This window comes from Atractosteus spatula, chromosome 5 (assembly GCF_055471065.1).
Source record: "Atractosteus spatula isolate fAtrSpa1 chromosome 5, fAtrSpa1.hap1, whole genome shotgun sequence".
NCBI classification, from domain to species: Eukaryota; Metazoa; Chordata; class Actinopteri; order Semionotiformes; family Lepisosteidae; genus Atractosteus; species Atractosteus spatula.
In genome coordinates, this window is record NC_142710.1 from 46,701,583 (window position 1) to 46,726,112 (window position 24,530).

General features: G+C 36.3%; 1 long non-coding RNA gene across 1 annotated transcript; it reads right to left on the reverse strand.

Annotated features, from left to right (window-relative positions):
* Window positions 1–346: 346 nt before the first annotated feature.
* Window positions 347–18,148, reverse strand: LOC148835170 (uncharacterized). The gene is made up of 3 exons (XR_016091104.1): window positions 18,003–18,148; window positions 6,375–6,404; window positions 347–404 (listed from the first exon to the last, which is right to left on the reverse strand). It is a non-coding gene; the product is annotated as an uncharacterized LOC148835170 (long non-coding RNA).
* Between the last annotated feature and the right edge of the window lie 6,382 nt (window positions 18,149–24,530).

The window sequence follows — 24,530 nt, forward strand, 5'->3', positions numbered from 1 at the left end:
TATTGGGACAGGAATTCAAATTAGCCCATTATAGCTGTATGCTCAAGAAATTTGGAATTCAAATCACAAGATGAATATGAGACAGAATACCCCCTTTTACCATTTATTTTTATGAATAAATGTTTTACCGTTATACAACAACAGCACTTTTTTTTGTTCAACCCCTCATATTTTAGATGAGTATTGGGACAAACAAGTTTATTGGTGTTTCTAACTGGCAATGCGTTGTATACATTTCACACATATACTGTAAAAGAGCTGTGAAGGTGTAAGCATGGTTGAGGTCTTTTGAAACTGCTTCTGAAGTCTTCCATGTGATTTAGTCAGCAAAACGCAACAGGATGGCCATTTTGAAAATTAAAGGACAGAAAATGACCATCAGAGAAATTGGCAAAATCAACAATCTGGAAAGAAAAAGGAAACAAGAAGTCAAGAATAGGCTGAGAACAGAGCATCCAAAAGACAAATGCAGTGGATGACAGAAAAATATTCTATGTGATGATATGAGAAGAAACAAAACAACAAAATTGCTGTTAGTGAAATCAAAAATAATCTCCAGAGTGTGGGGGTGCAAATCTTGGGCAACACAATCTGTAGAAGACTTTGCCAACAAAAATTCAGAGGCTTACAGCTTTGCAAGGTGTAAGCCCCTCATCAGCAGCAAGAACAGAAGAGTGTGATTGCAACTTGCAAAAAAAAATACAGATGAAGTAGGACCTACTGTACATCTATACCGCATGTATCCAGCACTACAATATTAGTACTGAACCATATTGTAGAAGTCATTAGAATGATTGCTGAGATCTGTTAACTTAGGCCATATCAAAATATAGCAAACAAAGGTGACTTGTACCAACAGCTGCAACAACAAATGCCCTGCTGCAAGTGTTAAAGGAGGAAAATAAACAGAGGAAGCCATAAACAAGGAAAACACTAAAAGTGTCAAGTCAACTCCTGTCATGTTAAAGTGTGAAGTACTGTAGTAACTTTTGTCTCTCAGTCCATACTGTATATAAGAACTGGGAAACCCTTGCAGTTTGTCTGTTCTGCAGGGCAGACCCAGCGCATGTTGCTGTCCTTATTGAGACTCAATAAAACTGAATCTGCACAAGACTGTGCCCTGCTCCTCTGATGAAGAATTTCCCACAACACCGAGATAAGCCACAGTTCTGGAACAAGGTTTTAAGGACAGATGAGACCAAATAGACATCTAACAAAGTGATAGAAAGGCTAAAGTGTGGAGAAAAACGGGAACACTTCTTCAGTAAAGCATGGTGGAGGGAGTACCATGGCCTGGGCATGTATGGCTGTTTCCGGAACAGGCTCAATGCTCTTTATTACTGACTCAGCTGAAGATGACAGCAGTAGGATGAAGTCAGAGATATACAAACAAATCTTGTCTGCAAATGTAAGAAAAAGAATGCACCAGACTTATTGGGTGGCAGTTCATTATGCAGCTGGACAATAACCAGAAACATACTAAATGATGTTTTACAGAGGCTAAATGCAGTTATTGCAAGCAAGGGATTTGTAACAAAATACTGACCTTTTCACTTAATTTGCTTTAAGTGTCCCAATACTTATGGTTACCTAAGTTGGGGTGGGGACTGAACACAACATATGCTTTGTTTGAAGAATGATTGTGTTTGCAAAATATATCCTAAAAATAAAAGGTGACCTTCTGAACATTTCAATGTCTTGTGTATAAAACAGGGCAAGGCCAATTTTAGGTTTTTGTCCCAATACTTTTGGAGGGCACTGTAGCAATACACAAATACTATGTTGTTCCAAAAGAGTCACAATATTTAACGTTTATTATTCCAGACAAAGGTAAGAAAGAGTAAGTAAAACACAGGCCAGAACTGAAACATAATCCAACAAGGCTCAAGTCTGAACTATACCAAGGATGGGACAGAAGTCTATCAAGTCTGTCATGATGCACAAAAACAATGTGCACTCTCTCAAACATGGGCAAATATGGGAGCCACTTAGAAATGCCTGGATGGTATATTTTTGGACTACAGGAAGAAAAAAGAACACTGAGAAAACCCATGTGGACATTCTCCCATTCTCCAAAAGGCATGTGTACTAACTGCTACAGTATGCTACCAGGCTTCCCTAAAATGGTCATGGAACCGCAAAGAAAAATCTAATGCCCATTTGACTTGTTTGTCTCAGCCTTTGGCGTCAGGAAAAATCAAATTCCTTTAGTTCCTGTACCCTTCCAAGAGGGCAATGGAGTTCTGCTCTAAACCTCTATTCAAGTCCAAGCTCCTCTAATATCAGCAAAGGGCAGATCATACTGGTAACAGTATTGAAATTCTTCTGAAAGCGATAAGCACAAAGACATTAAATTCCCCTTTTTTAATTGCCTTCATAGCTTTGTTTAGGATTGCAAATTTCACATTATCACTTCTCTCCAAGATAGGCATAAGAAACAGAAAATTCCTTTTAATCGATTATCATAACTATTATTAATAGTAATACTATTTGAGGATAGTAATCAAAGGGTCTTTGTATGCTGATAATAAAATTATACAGTTATGCATAATTACAACATGCTCCTAAGTACTCTAGAATTAATTTGATTTTTGTAATTTTGCAGAAAAGTACTTTAATGCTCTGAACTTTGTTATATTTATTTTTTCTTTTATTATTGAAAACCAAGAATCTTCCATATTAGAGCCCAACAGCTTCTAGTTTTGCTTTCAGGGCACCTGCAATGTTCCAGGTCACTGCTATGAAAATGGAAACTCAGCACATTTTTTTGAAAATGTATCTTATTCCCTCAGTTTTGCTCAGTTTCAAAAACACATACAATGAAAAGTTGTAACTAAAAAGCCATAGCAGACAGATGGTGGACATTATGAAATGAAGAAAAGATTAGGCTGGCTTCAATATTTCTTGATTCTCTCACTCACACTCACAGTCGCTACGGTAGTCTGCCATGTTTGCACGTGCCTTGAATTTTCCACCAGTATTGTAAGAAATCATTAAAGAACTTCAATGCTAATTTAATATTTTGGGGTTAGAAATAATCAGCATTGATGAATGTGTTTTAAACCACAATAAATGTAAAATGTACACACTAACTGTTAAAACCTCCAATTTACAGGTACTGTACATGCTCAGTGTCATATCGAAGTCATTTTCTGCGATAGATCTTCAGAATGAGGCAACAAAAACATCCATTGACGTGAAGCGGTCCTATTACATTGTAAACAAACAGGCAAGTGAATACTTTTAAATCCAATAGAAATATTGCTCCCAACTTCAAGACTGTTTTGCTGATACTGTAAATACTACTTAGTTCTTAACTCACATTGGAACATTTCTGCTGTGAAATGCCTGCTGTACAAACTGTACTTATTCGCTTGCAGATTGCATTACATTATACATTACAGTGACTAGTGAGCTGGAAGGGCCACTTTACACTGCAATTCACACACTCTTGCTCTCACCCATGGTGAAACCAGCAGTTTACGACAACAATGTTCTCGCAACAATGTACTCACAAAGTTCACGATTTAGTGTTGAATTTGAAATGTGTTAAAATTTTCTATACCGTTAATTTATTTTGCTACCAAGATTTAATAACCACTCTGAAAAATGTCCCTTTAAGTGCGATTATCAGTACCCCCTGTCCCTAACAGGTTCTCACATTGTTACTCTGGCTATGTAAGTGCATTCCACACCAACACAAAGTAATTAAGTTTTCTACCCTGGAGTCAAATGCCTTCTCATGTTGCACCTCACTTATTCCTCACTTTCTTCCTTGTGCTCTGACCCGTAGCTAGTGTCCTTGACTTCTATCCCAGTTTCCCCTCAGTTTTTTACCTCCCTGTGTCTACCAGATTTTTGACTTGGTTTAAAACTTTGACTTCCCTTTGCTACAGACTGAGCTTCCCCATATCACCTTCTTAGTGCAGTGCTTTAAAATTGTCTCTTGCCTGTCTGCTTGCTATCTACTCAGGGCCTTGCGAGTGGATTGACCCTACAGTGCTGAGACCACTGCCCTCTCAGTGAGCATTATTACAACTACATAACATTCATCTGTTCTTGTTATTTATGAAATCAGTGTTTATTAATTAACCAAACAAATATTTAAACAATAATTGTTTGATTCAGCTATCAAGAACTACAGTGTATACAGTATATAGCATATGTTATACTATATATAATACTACATTATAACATAAATTTGATAAATAATAAATAATGTGTTAAATACATAAATAATAATAGTCTATTTTCAGTGTTTCTAAGTCAGTGTTTTATCTCACATATTTTAACATTATTTAAAATGATTTTTAAACAGAAAAAAAGCAAAATAAAATTGCTTGAGAACAATGCAGAAAAAAGCAAGGCACTAATGCTTAAGTGGAAATATGATTGTCCTCATTTCATTGTGCAAAGCCCAAAATAAAAAGTATAAAAAGTAAGAAGATTTATTTTCAGGCAGGCTTGTGTCAGGCCACCTATCTCTTACTCACAGAGTGCTAGCAAGAGAGAAAGGGCAACAGAGAGCAGAAAGATGCAGCTGTCCTTCACAACACTGTCAGCTCAAAAGATGCCAGCTTGGAAAGCTCTGAGTTTATTGCCAAGGAACCTCTATCCAATTGAAGCCCACCCACATCCAGGTCAAACTGTCTATGACTAGGCCCATGGTGATCCACTAGCTATCCTGGAGCCACTTAGAAACCCCTGTGAACTGCTTCTGAATTTAGAAAAGATTACTTTCATCACTGTGTTTCCCTGCTGCATATGAATAACCATTCATGCTTACATTTAAATAAACTACTACACTAGATAATCTAGGTGGCTAAGATTTCCACCCAGTCCCTTACACAGTATGTGCAATACAGAATATACATTTATTTAAAGAAGGTCAGAAATTTAAATTCTATATGTAGAAAAAAAATAGCAAGGCTGAAGCATAAGGGAGACAACACAAAGCCTAATCTCAATTTACAGATGTATCACAGAGAGTTAAAGAAACCTACCCAAGCATTTAATAAGAAATTTCAATTAAAATCTTCTGTGCCTTACTATTTAAAACTCATGTTTAAAAAACATGATAATACGAGCAGTGGAATGACAGCTTTTGATCAGCACTTTAGCATTAAAGGCTGAGAAAACCTTTCAAATAGTTTCCATTCATTAAGTTCCAGATTTAAGCATGGATGTGTGCTTTTCACTTACTTTTCTAATTATTGAAATGAGTTATTTCCTAAGAAACCACTAATGGTCCCTTCTCTGGTTATCTTTCAATAACCCATGAAACGAGTCCGCTGAGTGTACTCAGTAAAAGTATTTTAATTTTTTTCTTTATGAAATCAGGATTGGTGAACATTTTCCTCACCTTATTATTCCACTCCATGCCTGGCTGGAGCAGGCAGAATAAAAGAGAACACTCTCAACCTCCATGAGTGCCCCTCTTGAGCCACCTGCTTCTGTTCACACAGTAAACCCAGAGTACTAGGGTAGAGCTCAAGTATGACTGCCTGAGCTCTCACAAGAATTCATCACATGCCTTCAGGCCATAGGCAAGTGGTAACATGCAGATTCTCTTGAGAAGTAACTCTTTCCATGCTTATATATGCTAACACTTGCTTTACCATAATTCTGCATTGTCACTTGGCCCACTTAAATATGCATTACTGTTATATAATGGCATGTTTCTACACTTTCAGCAATAACATTTATAGCACTTCTCGCATGGACTGCAACCCATCAGACCCAATCAATGACCTGCCTATTATGCACCCCAACATCTTTTGAGATGTTTTAAGTTGTAAAGTTATTTCTTCTAAAGTGTGTTCACATTTGCATTAAAACATAAAAAATGTTTGTGTCCTATGGACCTGACACATGGATAATAAGCAAGAAGTAATGTCATTAATCATACATACATTATACATACAGAAAAGCAAAACATTTAATGCAGAATGAGGTGCAATACAATATAATCTGTTTCTGATTACAGTAGGTAAAACAGTTATTACACTGGCATGCCAATTGTGCCAGTTTTCTCTGCTCCTAAGCAAAGCTGAAATTCAGATGAACTGACAAAGTCTATAAATTATTAAACAACCCATTTTGGTTTCATTACACCAACTAAGTTGTTATTTTATTTGCTAATGATACTGGTTCACATTTGATCTCTGGAAACAGTTTCTGACCAGGCACCTGAAAGTCCAATATTTCAGAGAACCCAAAAGATACAGACAAAACATTCAAAAAGAAATCTATTAATAATTTACTTGCTCTAAGAATTTGGGAGTTCAGAATGAATATTATTATTAGTTAATACGATATAACTGTCACAGAGACTTTATAATATATTTAAAAGAAGAGTAATATTAAGTCCTCACCTTCACAGTTTGTCCAGCTTCAGGGCCATCCTAAAGGGGAGGGAATGAGATAATTAGATACTGCTGGGAATTCAGGAATATCTGCTTTAATAATTTAGTAACATTTTAATTTCAGATGAATCACACCATTTTCCCAAAGCATTAGGAATTTGAAAGCTTACTTGAATTAATTTGAATTAATGCCTGCATGCTAGGGCACAATTTGTCTGTGACATTTCATGGACAACTGCAATTTTTAAAAAAATCCTTAAATATGTGTCAACACATTAAAACTTGGAGATGTTTTGCCAGACTGAAATTAAATTTTATGGTGAAAATGTCTATATTAAATTCATTATTTTTATTATGACTGGGGATTAGCATTTGACTGTCCTCTAATTTGCTATACTCAAAAAGTATTTTTACATAAAAATATATTTTTGTTTTGGAAAAAGGACAACCATAAATATTATTTTTGAAGGATTCCACCCTAATATTTTGATATATCCTACTTTTATCTTGTTTTAACTGGCTTGATACACATAGCATCCAATTATAAGTCTTACAGTTTCACTGATCTATGCTGAGGCACTTGCGTACAGCCTCTTGTTATGAAAAGGTCAACACAATGCAAATCAAAATACAGCTGTTGAGGCCATTAAGGGAGATACAGTCTGGTTAAGGATGAAGGGCACACTGCATTATTAAAAATACGGTGCCTAATGATTGCACTTAGTACTGTACATCAGTGAAGCACGCAAAAAGGTAGTACAAAGCAGAAACAGTAAACTTTATAACCACAACTTGCTGGTATTTGTATGACCTATTACAACAAAAGCATATAAGAGAACCCATCAAAAACATTCTAGCAAAAACAGGTTTAGGAATAAATACAATTGTGTTTAGGCTGTTTTGCGTGGTTGAAGGGAGGCGAAAGAGATGCCATTTTATTCACTATCCATCCATTTACTAAGTGCTTCTTCTAGTTCAGGGGTGCAGGTTCAGGGTTGCGAGGAGCCAGAGTTTATCCCAAGCTAGGAGAGCAGAGCAGGGTATACCCTGAAAACAGTGAGGTACTCATTTCCCTAAAACTCAAATGAGTATCCCACTGTTTAAATTTATATTTAATTGTGAGTTTAAGGGTGGCATGGTGGTTAGCATCACTGCCTTGCAGCAGTGGGGCCCTGGGTTCATTTCAGGACATGTGGAGTTTGTTTGTTCTCCCCATGTTTGCCCCAGCTGTGTGCTCCAGTTTCCTCCCAATTTTACCAGAGGCCAATTAAACTACCAGTATGTTTATGGACCGTGGGAATCCTACTCCATTGGGCCCCTGAGCTAGGCCCTTAACCCCAACTGCTCCAGGGGCGCCGTATAAATGGCTGACCCTGCACTCTGACCCAAACTCCTTTCCCTGTCTGTGTGTCTTATGGAGTGCAAGTGAAAAGACAAATTCCTAAAATAAGAAATTGTATATGGCCAATAGAGTGATCTTAATAAACAGTAGGATTTTAAAACAGACCAGTCACCTCTGCCACTACTTCACAGGGTTAGAGATGTTCTCATAATAAAATCATGTTAACAAGTCTATGAGCTATGCTCACACTATCACTTGAGCTGTCTCCGCTGAAGTTCTGACCACTGATCTTGGCTCTTCTTGGCCAATCACAAGAACATGCCATTTCTGTGTGAGATCTGCACTATAAAATGCAATTCTGACTCTGAGGAGCTCAGTCACAATCCCACAGATGGTAGCTTCACACCACTGACTCCTCAGTCAAGCACAGAACCAAATGTCTGACCCTCTTGTAATGAAAAAGATTATTACTGGAACATCACATCAGCAGGATTCTAAAACAAACTTATCTCATGATGGTGTAATCCTAGCTCACATTGCTTATTATTTAACAGTGATAGAAAAAGAGCCAAAGTTTCAAAACCAAGCTTCCCTATGCACTGTATCGTAGTTCTGTGTATGGATAAGTATTACTTGCAGCTTTAATTTCATTTGCAGAAGCATGAAGTATGTTATACTTGTTGCTGCATCATGGACAACAGTGAAGAGGGAAAGGATAGATGTCTCCATTGAATAGATGCCTTTTTAGTCTTGGGTTTTTTCTGTGGTGATTACATGTGACAAAGATGCATAGACTACTACTGCCCTGCCTAAGCATTGCTGGAGAAGACTTTGGTATGTTTGTATATGTTTATGTTTGACTCGCACTTGCTTTAATACCGCACACTATACAAATAATAACACATAAGGACCATTAGTAAGAGTAAAATTAATTTTTATGAGTTACACACAATCTTAATTATAATGCCTAATAATTTAAATAACTTTATGACTAAAAAGTTAAAAGTCACAAAGAATAACCTCCTTGTCATGCAAATTATATTAGGTAAGTTCTTATCACAACAGGTCATTTTTGTAAATCCTAATGCATTCTCATGTCATTATCACAACTGCTACCAATGCTCAATGAGGCACTTTGTCCACAAGTCTCCTGTAGTTCTCAGGGGTTATTTATTTCCTTTCTGGAGGAAAACAGAAATGCTTTTCTTGAGTATGGAGACACATTACAAACACAGTTCACCATGTTGTCCATCAGCAACAGATTGGGTTGAGATCAGGATTGTACAGAATGACTCTTCCAACCTATCCAGTGGTTCTGCAAAGCACTTTGAGAAGCCACCTTCAAAGGTGCTATATAAAATAAAGTTTATTCTTATTATTTCATTTGGTGTTAATTGTGTTTGTTTGCTAAGCAGATGCGTTTTTGTAGGATCTTTGTCCAATTAATAAATTAAACTGATTTAAATCTAAAAATAAACATTTGACATGGTAAGAGATGTTCGTACAAGATCAACTAATAATTCACAGCATTCTCACCATGTGGGTACAGATCATGAGTATCAAATGAAAGTCCCACCACTGTCCCTTAATGCATAAGTCAGCTTATTGTCCAACAATTACTCACCCAGATGCTAAAATTGATTAATTTCTGAATATATTTCAAGGTCAAGCAATTTTTTAAAATAACCTTATGGTGTTTAGATGATCTGCCACAATATTTGACTGCCATTTCTATTTGTAACTCCTATGTTACAACTTTGACATGGTAGTTCTTTTATCATATCTTTTAAGCATACAAATGCACTCAGGTAACATCCAGTATATGGTATTTATAATATTTTAATAAAATTAAAAGCAGAGACATGTACTCACTACTTCACTCAAAATATTAAAACATTTTTTAAAGAATGTATGAATTTTACTAAGGAAATTGTACCTATTTTATGGCTTTTCTTTGAATAATTCAAAATAAAAAAGCTTGATTGCTGTTGATACTTTAAACACCCATAGGAGCACTGAATAATTATAACCTTTGTGAATGCTAATGTAATCGCTGATCACCTTATTAACTTATGTGCACAATGTTTTTGTTTCACTAAGAGTTTAAATATTCCAGGTGAAGACATGTGTATCCATGTGCACATAAGTTACAAATGAGAGGAAGCCGATAACTCCATCAAGCAAGCCTCAGCTCAAGAGTGGAATGTCTTGATGTGCAACAGAATATTCTCTTGCCATGCTGTCACATTCTATCGCTGTTTAGACAGCAATGGACTGAAATCAGCCCACTAGAGTCTATGAACAGCAGTGCAATATGGCACAATGCATTTAAAACAGAGAAAAAGTATTTTGGATCAGTTGTTTTGTGGGAGGAAGTGAAAGAAATTGCAAATGACACATCAAAATCATTCCAAACCTAAGGTACAGTATAAGGAAACAATAAAAAATACATACCTGTAATTTTTTGTTTGTATTAAAATATATCAGGATGCAATCATTTTAATTCAATCCAACAGAGTTTATTGATTATAAAATTAGGATGTATATAACATTACTATGAGCATGTTATTTTATTCTGTACCCAGATTTCACAAAGGAGAGCTCTTCCTCTAGCTGTCAGTAAAGTAACAGGGACAGCATATATAGCTATGGAAATTATTTGATATAATTTAATGTTTAACTATAGTACATGTGTGTTTGTATAGTATATCCATACGCAGGGACTCATCACCATGAAGAAGGATGTGTCTGGTTGGGGGAACAAGTCGAAAAAATACCCTGACAAAGATAACTCCTGATAAACTGACAATGTAGGGATATTTTAACAATATAAATTCCCTTCTATAAACAAAATGACATCTTTTAAATCTAAATCTGCCAAGAATATTTGTTTCAAACCTATTTTTAGCCATGTTTGGCATTTCATTTATGTGGAGTAGGCAGTAGTAAAATCGTGATAATAAATGGAAATGGATTCCCAAAAAATAGCACGAGAAATGTGTGTTAATCGCTTATAATTTGCAGGCATCATTATTTTGACTGTTGGAATATTTGAAAAACAAAAGATCAACACATTTTTATGTTATTCCAGCAGATGGTGTCCTTCTATTAATTCTCAATACAATAGACCTACATTGAATATCTAACACAGAGCAGAGAGCAAAACACAGTTCTGTTATGGAGAAGCTGAATGGAAACATTTCCTCAACAAAGTAAAAGAAGACTTAAGTACTCTTTACCAAGCAATGCATCTTCAGACAATGGCTTGATAGCTCAAGAAGTTTTCTCAACGTCACTTAGAAATTCTTTTAATGTATATTTATTTTTTTTCTAAGGAAACAAAAAAAGAAAAAATACGTATTTTCTGGAATGGGATTTTTAAAAGGTACATGTGGTTTTAGGAAGGAAAATGTTCTGAAACAAATCCTGTGTTTTAAAGTTTAAGAGCAAATTTATAGTACCTGTAGTCTTTCCAGACTGGCAGGACATTGATCCTTGTTAAAAAAAAAACACAACCTTCTCGTGTCCATCTTCACTTATTCTCCCACTATTGCTTAGGTACGAATTTTAAAAAAGAACACTAAGATTTTGTACTTTCATGCCAAAAATGAATTCTACAAAGTCTGGTAAAAATACTTGAAATGATCAAATGAAATACAGATGCAGCCATTCAAAGTTCACGGTACAAACCCGTACCACATGCATCTACGCACAAACCACCGCGCCGTACCACAGTACGGGATTGGCTGGCCAAAATGACCGACAGGGGCACTCGTGGTGCATTGGTCAGTAGTGAAAAGATTTAATCATTTAATCTCTTTACTGTGCACATTTTAATCTGCTTAGTATTGAATATTTATATGGAATTTTACAACTAAAGGGAAATTTTAGTAGCAGAGCATAAAAAGAATAGGAGCATAAAGCATCTGAAGGTCATAAACAATATTAATAAACATATTGTAACGCATACGGCTGTCAGTGGTGTGTAAGAGCCGGCTTACCAGAGCGGTGACGTCACCACCCTTCCCTGTAATAGCAGGACTACAGCCACTGGGCTGTAGAGAGATCTCTCTTTAGCTCAACAAGCTGGGTCCGTGTTGAGTGACGCCAGAGGCCCAGGTTTGTGTCCCTGACGGTGCGGGGCCGACCTGTGTAGGCAGAAGGCAAGGGCGCCCACCTGAACCCCGTTGCATTACATTGGTGTCAGAAGCGGGGTGGGATAGCCCTTCGCTGAGGACGGCGAGTTAAGCAGGGGAGAGTGTAACGCATACGGCCGTCAGTGGTGTGCAAGAGCCAGCTTACCAGAGCGGTGACGTCACCGCCCTTCCCTGTAATAGCAGGACTACAGCCACTAGGCTGTAGAGAGATCTCTCTTTAGCTCGACAAGCTGGGTCCCTGTTGAGTGATGCCGGAGGCCCGGGTTTGCGTCCCTGACAGTGCGGGGACGACCTCTGTAGGCAGAAGGCAAGGGCGCCCACCTGAACCCTGTTGCGTTACAATATTATGGAAACTGTATATTGCTGGTATTGGTATTTTAAAGAAAAAATACACACCAGTATTCCATTTCTCCCTAAACATTTTAAGCATCAAAGTCTTACATGTGGTTATTTCAGAAACGTTTTTACATGCTCCTTCTGACCATGTTACTGTATGTTTATATACAGTACTTTGTGAGAAAAGTGATAGCTTTAAGCTTTTCTGCGAATACGCTCAATATCGGAGTAAACAAAAGCATACTTTTAGAATTTGATTAATAGGGAATATAATATAGAATTGTGTATCTAAAGAAATTAATAACGATATAATTATATTCATGTACTGTAGCAAAAACAGTAGTATATACACATACTACACATATTGATATGTGTATGGCTGTTTCACTGCTTGTCACGTGACTGCGTCAGTGGCGTGATGGCTTAAGTGACTGACTTATAAGCGTGAGGTCGGGTGTTTTTGTTAACACAAGTTTATCAGTGAAAAGACCACGGGCATTCTCAGAGTAGAATAGGCATACCTTCCAATGAAAGACAGTCCCCCTTCCCCCCACAGAAAGACAGACAAAATGTTTTCACTGCCTATTTAGTAGCTATTCAGAGGGAAATGTGGTGACATCACCGCGCTGGCAAGCATGCTTTTTAGATAACGCGATTCCATATTATATTCCCTATTAATCATATTCTAAAAGTATGCTTTTGCTTACTCCGATAGCGAGCGTATTCACAGAAAAGGCTAAAACTATAACTTTTCTCACAAAGTATATAAACAATATGGTCAGAAGGAGCACGTAAAAACGTTTCCAAAATAATAATGAAATTCTAAAAAGTATGAGTTACTTTTACAGAGATAACAAGCGTAAGTATTCATGGAAAATGGTAATCACTTAACTTTGAATGTTTTGTGATATTTAGAAAGACAAACAAATTCAATATAGTGTCGATAATATTTATTTTTAGAAATAATATCACTAGCAGTTTGAAATTATCCGTTATTAATAAATGACTTAGCTTCGAACATGTTGTGATATTTAGAAATATAAAAATGTCAATATAGTGTCCATAATGTTTGCTATTTTAGGTTTTCAAAGAAATGTTTATTTGCTAAAAGAAAACTCATAGTGATCGCAGGATTTGGACACCTGACCTCACACTTATAAATCAGTCACTTAAGCCATCACGCCACAGACACAGTGATATAGTGGTGAAACATCCGTACACATATCAATAGAAAGTCTTATACTACTGTTTGTGCTACAGTACCTGAATACAATTATATCGTTATTAATTTCTTTAGATACGCAATTCCATACTGTATTATATTCCCTATTAATCAAATTCGACACGCCCACCGCGTTTTACCGCAGCGTACCTCGCTCGTTTTGAATGGCTGCATCTGTATCAGCAAGAGGAACAATTGAACTTGATTTCCCAAGTTACTGATACTCCAAACTATTTCCAGAAGCAACCAACACACATGAACACATCAAAATCATACTTGTACAATAATGTCATGGAATATACCGCAAATATAGTAAATAAGTACTCTATACACAGCATGTACAAACACTATTAAAATTTAAAAAATGAAGTTTAAGAAAATAGTAAGATTGTCGGTGCAACATGACTTCAGCACAATTCTAACGAAAAAGGTTAAAATTGTGCAAAGATCTTCAGTAAAAGGAGAATGAAGATTCTGAAATTTTCCTAACTAGGGTGAAGGTGAGGAGAAGATCTATTTTTGGATTTTGAAATGTAATTTAATGAATGCACACTGAGAAGAGAAAATCCAAAGGTTTACATCATGACTACAATAATAAATGTTATGTTTTGTCGAGCATTAGGCAGGCATCCTAACTTTGAAAAATTGATTTCAGGGAGGGGTGTTGTCCCTCCCGTGAAAACTTGCCGACTGGTGGGGGCTTGAAAAAAAAAATCACAGCAATATAATTAAATAATTTGCTGATACAGTACTATAATATGCAGTTGCAAGAAATAGTTTGTGAAACCTTTGGAATTACCTGGATTTCTGCATTAATTACTCATAAAAATGTGGTCTGATCTTCAACTAAGTTGCAATAATAGTAAACACAATGTGCTTAAACTAATAAAGACACAAATTTTTGTACTTCTTCTTGTCAATACTGAACACATTGTTCAAACATCCACAGTCGAGGCTGGAAAAAGTATGTGAACCCTGTATTTAGTAACTGGTAGAACCTCCTTTAGCAGCAGTAACCTCCACCAAACATTTCCTGTAGCTGCTGTTGAGACTTGCACAATGGTTAGGAGGAATTTTAGACGATTCCTCCTTACAAACCTGTTTCAGTTCATTGATATTTCTGTGATTCCTTGCGTGAACAGCTCTCTTCAGGTCATCCCACAGCATCTCAATTGGGTTGAGATCTGGACTCTGACTTGGCCATTCCAGAACACGACTTGTCTTCTGCTTAAGCCATTCTGATGCTGATTTACTCCTGTGTTTCAGGTCATTGTCTTGTTGCATCACCCACCTTCTATTAAGCTTCAGGTGATGGACCGCTACCCTGGCATTCTCCTGCAAAAATTTCTCAATACAATTTTGAATTCATTGTTCCCTCTACAATAGCAAGCTGTCCAGGACCTGAGGCAGCAAAGCAGCCCCAAACCATGATGCTCCCTCCACCATGCTTCACGGTTGAAATGAGGTTTTGGTGTTGGTGTGCAGTGCTTTTTTTCTCCCAAACATAGCGTTGCACATTTCTTCCAAAGAGTTCAACTTTTGTCTCATCCATTCACAGAACATTGTCCCAGAAGCATTGTGGAATATCCAAATGGTCTTTTGCAAACTTCAGACATGCAGAATTTTTTTTTTTTGGAGAGCAGTGGTTTCCTCTGTGGTGTCCTTCCATTAACACCATTCTTGTTCAGTGTTTTCCTTATTTTGGACACATGAATGGAGACTTTGGCAAGTTCAAGAGTTTTCTGCAGGTCCTTTGCTGTTACCCTAGGGTTCTTTTTCACCTTCAACATTGCAAGCTGCGTTCTTGCCGTAATCTTTGCAGGACACCCACTCCTAGGAAGAGTAGCAATAGTACTAAAGTTCCTCCATTGGAAGAAGATTTGTCTTACTGTGGATTGATGAACACCCAGGCCTTTAGAAATGCTTTTGTATTTTTTTCCAGCATTATGCATCTCTAGAATACTTCGAGAAGGTCCTCTGATATTTATTTTGATCATGGCATGGTTCACACGAACAGCTTTTTCTTGAGAAGAGCAGAATCTGTCAGTAACCTACCTTTGTGTGCCTTTTTTATAGGGCAGGGCACCACCAACCTACACCTCCAATTTCATCTCATTGATTGGAACACCTGACTCCAATTAGCTTTTGGAGAAGTCATTAGCCTACAGGTTCACATACTTTTTCCAACCTAGACTATGAATGTTTAGTATTGACAAGAAGTACAATTGTTTGTGTGTTATTAGTTTAAGCAGATTGTGTTTGTCTATTATTGTGACTTACTGTAGTTGAAGATCAGATCAGACATGACAGTTTTAATTAATGAGTAATTTATGAGTAATTAATGCAGAAATCCAGGTAGTTCCAAAGGGTTCACAAACTTTTTCTTGCAACTGTATATGCGATACACTACAGATATTATTACTCCAGCCCAGTTGAAAAATCTCACTTTCTTTGCAAACCTTCGTTGTACTTGTTTAGCAGATTTGAGCAGATTCTCATATGGCTCAAGGTCATAGCAGTCTGTATCAATGAATTTGTTGATTTTACAAGATTCACAAGAGTTTTGTGTGCAAGCTGACCTCTGAATTCTGTCTTTATGTGATGCACAACGCTGAATGCCCTTTCCACATCACTGTTGGAACTTGGTAACAAATATATACTGTATACTGATAACAATATTGCACTGATAATGCTCCATGAGACCTGACCAAGCTAATAACCAGCAGTTCAATTATCTAACAGCTCAATAAACTCACCTCGACATGTCTTTTGCAATCATTTAAACCACCACCAGCTATGGAAAAATCGCTGTTACAGACAGTGCAATGAGCTAATGTGCAGTAACATAAATTGCGGCCCAGGAGGGGGTTCTCCCCATGAAAACAAATTGTGGATAGTAAAATATTTCGTTGATGATTTTTCAGACCAGGGGTGTCACCAACAGAAAAATTCCATGAGATTATGGATCACTTGCGGGAGTCAGGGAGGAGACGCTGATTTCCTGGAGACTCCCAGAACTTCCGGGAGACTTGGGTTGTCTGCATTAGGAGAAGTGACAGACATTGCCAGATTATAAAAGAACAAGTTAAAGGTTTATTCATGATGAAAAGAGAAGAAAGGAAACACAGCGCTTCGGCTGTGGAGCCTTCTTCAGGTGTGAGTACTTCACAGCCGAAACGTTGTGTTTCCTTTCTTCTCTTTTCAGTATGGAATAAACCTTTAACTTGTTCCTTTGCAGACTACGCATGCTAACGCAGCTACCTACAGTACTTGAACTACATTCCCAGATTATGTCTAACTATATATTATTTCTGCAATCATCTTCAAAACATATTTGATGATGACACATATTTGATTGCACTTTAAAGTTGTGCTGTTTTCTTTATCCAGAACTTTAGGGCATCTCTGTGTAATCACATGGTTCCAGGCATCCAGGCCTGGACAACAGTAGGAAGGGAGATATCTAAGGAAAATCAGATTCGTTTTGTACAGTAAGTGGTGTACCACAAATAGGTGGCACCATTCCCTCTGGACAAGACTTTCCAAACCAAAGGCCCAGGATGGTGACAAGTCACAATATGCTGTACCGCAGGAAGAGACATTCTTATAATGTGATGATAAACAAAGGTCCTGATTACTTTGGTTTGGGTTTGATTAAATAACTAAAGATAATATATTTCTGTAAGTTAGAGCTAATACAGTTAATGGCACTGTTTGTAAGAGTGAGGGTGTTAACCCAAATATCCATGTTCAATTCCATTTTGACCTTATGCTTGGGATAGAAGTGCTATACAGTATGAATATAAGACATTGTTAGTGTTAACACAGAATCTGAATGGAAGGTACTGTACATGTATATACTTCACTTTTAATGATGTATTTACAATTTAAAACTAGCTGTTTTTTAGAAAATGCTGAAGAGAAGGGAAAAATGCTCTGAAATATTTAAACACAAAAATATAACACAAATTTTCAAAATTCCCATTTGATTAAGAGATGCACTGTGCAGCTCTATAACTGAAGCTCTTCATCCCACAGATTCTTCCTCTGCTCAGAAACAAACATTGACTCAGTTATCATCTCCTGCTTCTTCTCTCATTCATGCAGAGGTAGGTACAGAGGTAATGGGATACATACAAGTAGAGGTAGCATTAAAAGAAGAACAGCACATATTTAAGTGTAAATACCTTTATTCAATTTTCTTGACATTTGAGATATGAGTATTTATGAAATTATGCATGTATCCTGATCCTGGATTCAGGTTCTGCTTATGCCAATATCAAAATTAACTTAAGGTTCATCGTGCTTTTGGTGTATAAATTAAACTTTAGATAAACTCGGCTGTAAATAATAGACCCAGTACTTCACTTCAGCTGATTTTATCTCTCCAATGGGAAACAGCCAGTAAGCACTTGCCTTGTAAAGTGTGACTGGCAAGGGATTCATAGTCTGGTGTAATTTGAGATTTTTATGATACATGTGCAAATCAACCATCCATTCACTCCATTTATATTAGGTTCTTTGGTAACAGCAGGTGATCAGATTTAATTGTGCCCCTGGATGTAGATGTCATACTGTACCTGGATGGAAATTGTCAGTGAGGTACCCTGGAAGTGTTTCTCCACCACATTTGCCACTCTCTGTGTCATCCTGAACAAGTCTGCCACCTCCTCAGGATGAAGGTCCCGAAAACGCTCCACTGGTCTGAGAGGGCAGATGAGCACATCTGACATTGATCTGTGTTAAAGAAAATCACAATCCTACTGACAGCCAGAGGAGTCAGTGGTGCATGTAGTTCAATCATTAGTGGTGAATTATTGGTCAGATCCAATAAGAAAAGTGCTTGGGGATCCCCTGGAATGAAAAGTGCTATGTAAATACAAAACATCATCAGTATTTTTACATAGTTATTATTTACATCTTTGTAATAATAAGTATTGGAAAGAGGCAGTTATGATGTGCTATATATTCACAAACAGCTAAAGTAAGGTTTTTGAACCAGTGTGCTATAGAATTTTGGATAGATTAAATATTGTACCCAAAGTGTCATGATGCATGTTGCAAACAAGACAGAGACACAGGCCATTGTCTAAGACTGGTCACATGGGAATTGTGTGTGGTGGTAGTTAAGTGTTTCAAGTCTCATGGACACAGAGTAGCTGAACAGTTTTTACTGTTGTCTGATTCTGTCATTCGATTAGGTGACTATACCATTAGAGGCAAACTCATATTAAACACTAAAAATATGGACATTTTTCCTAAATATATTGTTTGGAATATTAATAAGCCCGGACCAGGGATATCTACAGTATATAGGATGGGGACAGTGTACTGTATAGTTGTAATGTTTTGCTAAATGTACAGTACCATGGGATAAAAAAAAAAGTTGAGAAACACTGGCCTAAAATATGGCCTAGAAAGTCCCAGGGTGAATCTCTGTACAGGGAAATTTATACTACTACAAAACAATACTACACTATAGAAACGATGTTTCATTCAAGTATGAGACTTTGCCCCCTAAAGCCACTGTCTATTCCTTGTGATTTCTCTTCCTAGTTTTCTAAAGAAATAAAACAGTGAAAATGATTTAGTCACATGGATGGATTATGGTCGATTATGTTGTCTAGTTTATATACTGAGAGAGAGGGAGAGAGATGTGCTAAAGTTATAATTTTAACATACTCCATGTAGTACAATAACTTGTTTATTTTTCCATTCTAATTTCTTTCAGTTTAATATTAATATTAATAAATTTGAATTATATTAATTCAAGTAAAAACATATTCCAGCTAAGTTTTCTTGAATGTTTTTGTCTTTTTAAGCACATTATATTAGCTTTTAACAAACAAAGTATAAAAACATGAATGATGTTGTTGTGATACTATATATGATACTATACATATTTACTTAAGTATACCTACAATGTTCAATGAAAAGTTTTTCTTTAACCTAACAGTGAATGATTAGATGCTTCAGAAATGTATCAGTGGCATACCTGTGATCAAATTACACAACAACAATAATAAATCTAACTTTATTTCTGAATTACTGTCAAGTAAATTAAGGCAAACTTGATCACAATAGTATAAAAATATTGGAAGCAGTTATTAAATAAAATGCAAAACGTTAATGAAAAAAGACATGAAAGACATTCACGAGGAGCTGGCTGGATCCAGGTTTCAGAGTTTCAGATTTGTCCAGTCTAGTGTTCCTATCAGCAGGTACTGGAAAACCATAGAGTCTACATACAGCATAATGTACAGTTTCTTTATGACGTAATTGAATCAGTACTTGACTTAATGGTTTTATATTACAACTGTTTTCAATTCTGTGGTGAAACCCTGCATTGTTTCACTGTTCTAGTCTTTATAGAATATAGGACAGAGCAGATCTTCTCTATCCTGGTGACTTCAATGAGTTCTCACTTATCTGAAGCCTAGAGTGAACCAACAATCTAAATAGATGTTGCTCCTCATTTTGCTTTTCTAAAAGATGTAACAATTTTACATTACAAAATACAAAAGTTAATAGATAGGAAACATTAAAATCATTTTTATTATCTATTAGTTCAATAAAGTGTTCAAGTATGTACTTTAGAGCTCCTGTGCAGCAAACGCCTGTGGAAACTTAGGTCACATGGAACAGAATTGGGAAATGCTGGCTCAGTGTGCTATGGTCTACAGGGATATTGTCACATTAAAGCACGATGTGGTCATTAGTCTGTAACTACTGATGCTACTGTACCTGTAGCCACAGCTGACCATGGCTTTCTAAGACTCCTAGGTAAGATCTTGGAAAGGGACCCTCCAGATCACAATTTGTGCATACAGTACCATTATTAGCTCCCATTCCAAACACATTTTACTATTTAGAGAAAAATAAATGAATTATATAACTAGAAAACTTTAATTAAGCATTATATGAAGAACACATAACAAATAAATTACAAACAAGAACAAGAAGCACACATTTGAAAAAGATAACAGTGAAAGTAATAACATGAAACATGAATCTGTTAACTTCTAGTAAATCACCTCAAGTAGTCTACGTGTCTAACTAGAACATGTGGATTGTCTGCTGTTCACTATCTACATGAATCTGACAGACTTAAAACTAAATTAAATACAAATGCATTATTATAACAACTTGAGTTGGCATGCAGTACCTCTGCTTTGAGATCCCTTATCCTGATCTTTTCTGCACTTCTTTTTCTCAGTATGTCCTTTTAGAGGATGGTGTTGCAACTACATTATTTACATTTTTACCCTTAAAAAACGTGTTCATAGTTTGCAAGGAACAGGTCACTTGTAATATTTAATTACATGTTAGATCACAGAACATTCACTACTTCCCAAAACTAGACAAAGAACAGCATTCGGTGTAGCAGTAGTTGTATCCGCACTCATATTGTCATCTTACAGTGAGGATGATAGTCATTTACTACTGTACATCGAAAAAACTACTACACTTATATTCACAATTAATAATACTGTAATTTATAACCAACACACTTTTTAACAGCCTAAATTAGCACAGCAGCAACAGAATGAGCCACCGGAGGAAACTGTTGCTTACATTTAAATGCTGCGAAAATGGAATGTTGCGCATTGAAGGACCCCCTGGAGGCCTCAGGTTCCTAGGCAGTCGTCTAGTTCACCTAAGCCTAGGGACAGTGTGTGGCACAGTGTACTTATAGACTCTAGCACAAGAATGAGACACTGAAACAATGTAATCCATAACCTACACTTTTCTATAGTTCATTTATTGTATTGCACTACTGTACGTAAAACACATAGATCCTCTCCACTGTCAATACTTTCCACAAATTCCCAATTCCAAATGCTAGCACAAGGTAAGGTAATTCCCTTTCAAATAGCTAAAAGTTAGTTCAGGAGTGAGACGTAATACTGTATTTCAAATAAAATACTAAGTAACTATATTTAAATATTGATAAGAAACTATCATGCAGACAATACCATAGTATACAAAATGCAGTAAGTAACAGATGAAATATTTAGAAATAATGTTACATACTGTATTTTTTATTGTATACTAAACACCATTTATTGTGGACATTTTTAAGACACATTAATTTGAATCTGTATTATTTATATTGACTTTATATTGTGTAAACAGAGATTGGGTTATTTTTCAGCACCTAACTCAAAAACTGTACAATCAAAGACTTCTGTACTAACATCCATCCATTTTCTAAATGCTTTCTCAAACACTGGATCGCAGGGGTGCTGGAGCCTAATCCAACAAGCAACAGGCACTTCCTGAATGTCATACACTGACGTGCACACACTCACACCAGGGACAACTTTCCCAGAAGCCAGTTAACATGCCAGTATGTCTTTGGACTGTGGGAGGAAACCAGAGCATCCGGAGGAAACCCACGCAAACAGAGAAAAACATGCAAACCCTAAGAACTGAACCAGGGCCCCAGCACTGCAAGTGCTGGAAATGTAGCAATACTAACCACTATGCCAACATGGTGCCCATTGTACTAAATTATTCAGAGCCTTAAAACAGAAGGTACACTACATCTAATTTCTTTTTTGCATTATACAACTGAATGATACAACACATGAGAAAGATCGAGGTTTACAATAGCAATGAATAACATCAAGTTTTATCATCTTAGACCTTTAAAAACCAAACAGCAGGTGGTTTTGAACAGTAGTGACTCAGTTTTGGTATTATAATATTAATCCAGTTGGTTTCACAATGCCTCATGCTCTACATTTTGTTCCATCCCAGATGAGAGGAGATGAGTAGATCTGTATTTCAAAATATATCTCCCAAGGTCTGTGGTATTTGAAAAAACATGTTTCTTGCCACAGATGTATTCATTATTTAGCATTATTAATACATGCTTATGCAATCCTTTGTTATCTCAAAAAGGCAATTAATCTGGAGTTTTGAACAACTTTATATTCTATTTAAGATGGTCTACCTTAAGACAAAACAGCATCATGCATTTAGTGCCCCTCTATGGATGGAGGGCTGTGTGTGTGAGAGAGAAAAAAATAAGAAGAAATTATAGAACAGAACATCTATTGCATCTAGTGTTTAACATAATGAGTAATGAAGTGGTTGAAGACAGAATGCCAAGATGACTTTCACTGCACCATTTATTATAGAATGCTTTGCAAAAGTGAAGATTTTAAGTGAATCAAAACTTGAATACTTAAAGTGAAACTTTGATGGGTGGTATAAGGTAAATGTCAACAAAAAATGTGAAGAAAAATCAAAACCCAATCAAAATCAATGAGGAAAATAAGTTGTTTGCATAAGTAGTTATCCACTTTGCTATGGGCAAACATAAATTAGTTAATGGGAACAGAATTACTTTGACAAGTCACACTATGTCACACAAATGGATTGTCACACACATGGCCTCTACCTGGGCTCAATAATAATTTTTCATATGATTTCAGATAAATATTCTGGCAGGCAGCTGTCAGTCATGTAGTGATTTTCAAGAAAATATTCAACCATGAAACTGCTTAGATCAGAATGTCCCTCCAAACTAAGCAACTGAGTAAAGAGGAAACTGGTGAGAAAAATATTAACTTGTAAAGAGTTCAATGGCTGAGAGGGAAGAAAAGAGTCAACAAAACAACAAAAGAGTCACGCCATATTGCTGGCTTATTCTGAACAGAAAAAAATAAAATCCCACATTGAACTTTCAAAAAAACATTAAACAACACTGCAAGTACTGCAAATATGAAGAACATTTTTTGTAGTCATGCAAGACCAAAACTGGAGCTTTTTGATCAAAATGTAACACAAATACAGTGCATCACTCAATCAACACAACCCCCGTTGTTAAGGGAGGTGTTAGCATTATGTTATGGGGCTGTTTTTCATCAGCTGGGACTGTTGAAGCTTGTCAGGACTGAGGAGGAAGTGAATGGAGATAGTACAGACAAGTCATAGAGGAAAACTTGCTTTAGTTTGCAAAAACCTAAAATGGGGATTGTCAAGAGGACAATGACACATAGTGTAAGGCCAAACTTACACTCTAGTGGCTAGACAGGACACAAGTGAATGTTCTTGAGTGGTCCAGACAAAGTCCTGATTTGTAGCCAATATGAATGATGAATTAATGAATTATGAATTAAAATTGGTTTTAAGACTTTAGAGGAGCTGTAACTCAATGATCCACAACCATCCTGACAGAGACTGAGCAAGATTACAAAGAAGAATAAGTGAAAATAACATCATCCAGGGATCCAAAGGTGGTAGAAACTCATCAAAAAGATCTGCATCTATAATTGCTTCCAAAGGTGTTTCCATCTAGTATTAAGTCAGGGGTGTCAAGCATGATTCTAATAAATTAAAAGGCACCAATGTGGAGAATTATACACAATAATGAGAGCTACAAAGAAAGAGAGAAACATGCTGGGAGGTATATTACCTGACGTTTTAATGAATACTGCATTTAATGATATGTTGCTGTTGAACACAAACATTGTAAAACTTCTATTGAAGGAATGGAAGAATGATATCGCAGCAGCATCTATTTTGTCTAAAATACTTATGTACTCATACAGCAAACTAGTAGATTGAAAAAAATGCTTGATCCAAAGTAGATATTAATTTAATACACATAAATAAAATACATTTAACTTACAGTAAGTACTAGAAGACAAGATAGGGGGATGTGGATATAACATGAAAAAAATAAAAAGAAGAACAGTTCATATTTGTCTTGCTACAGTGTATTGTTCAGAACAAACACTGTCAGGTTCTGAGCTAAGTCCCAGACAGACAAGTTCCAGCTGAGATAAAAACAAATGATAAGAATATCAATGGTTTTGATAAAAGATAAACTCATTTGAATTGGAAATGTTTAGATAAGAACTATTCTCCATTTCAATAAAAAGGAAATCAATGTAAATACAGAACATTCTTATTCTACCAGATAAGAAGTATCTAATAAACCTGTTTTTACTGAGCTTTGGAAGTATTAACAAGTTTGTATTTCACATATAAATGTTTTAAATTCTTAGAAATAGATAAAATAAACCTTCAGTTGAAAAAAAAATACAGACACAAATATGACACATGCAGAAGGCTCCACGGCCGAAACATTGTGT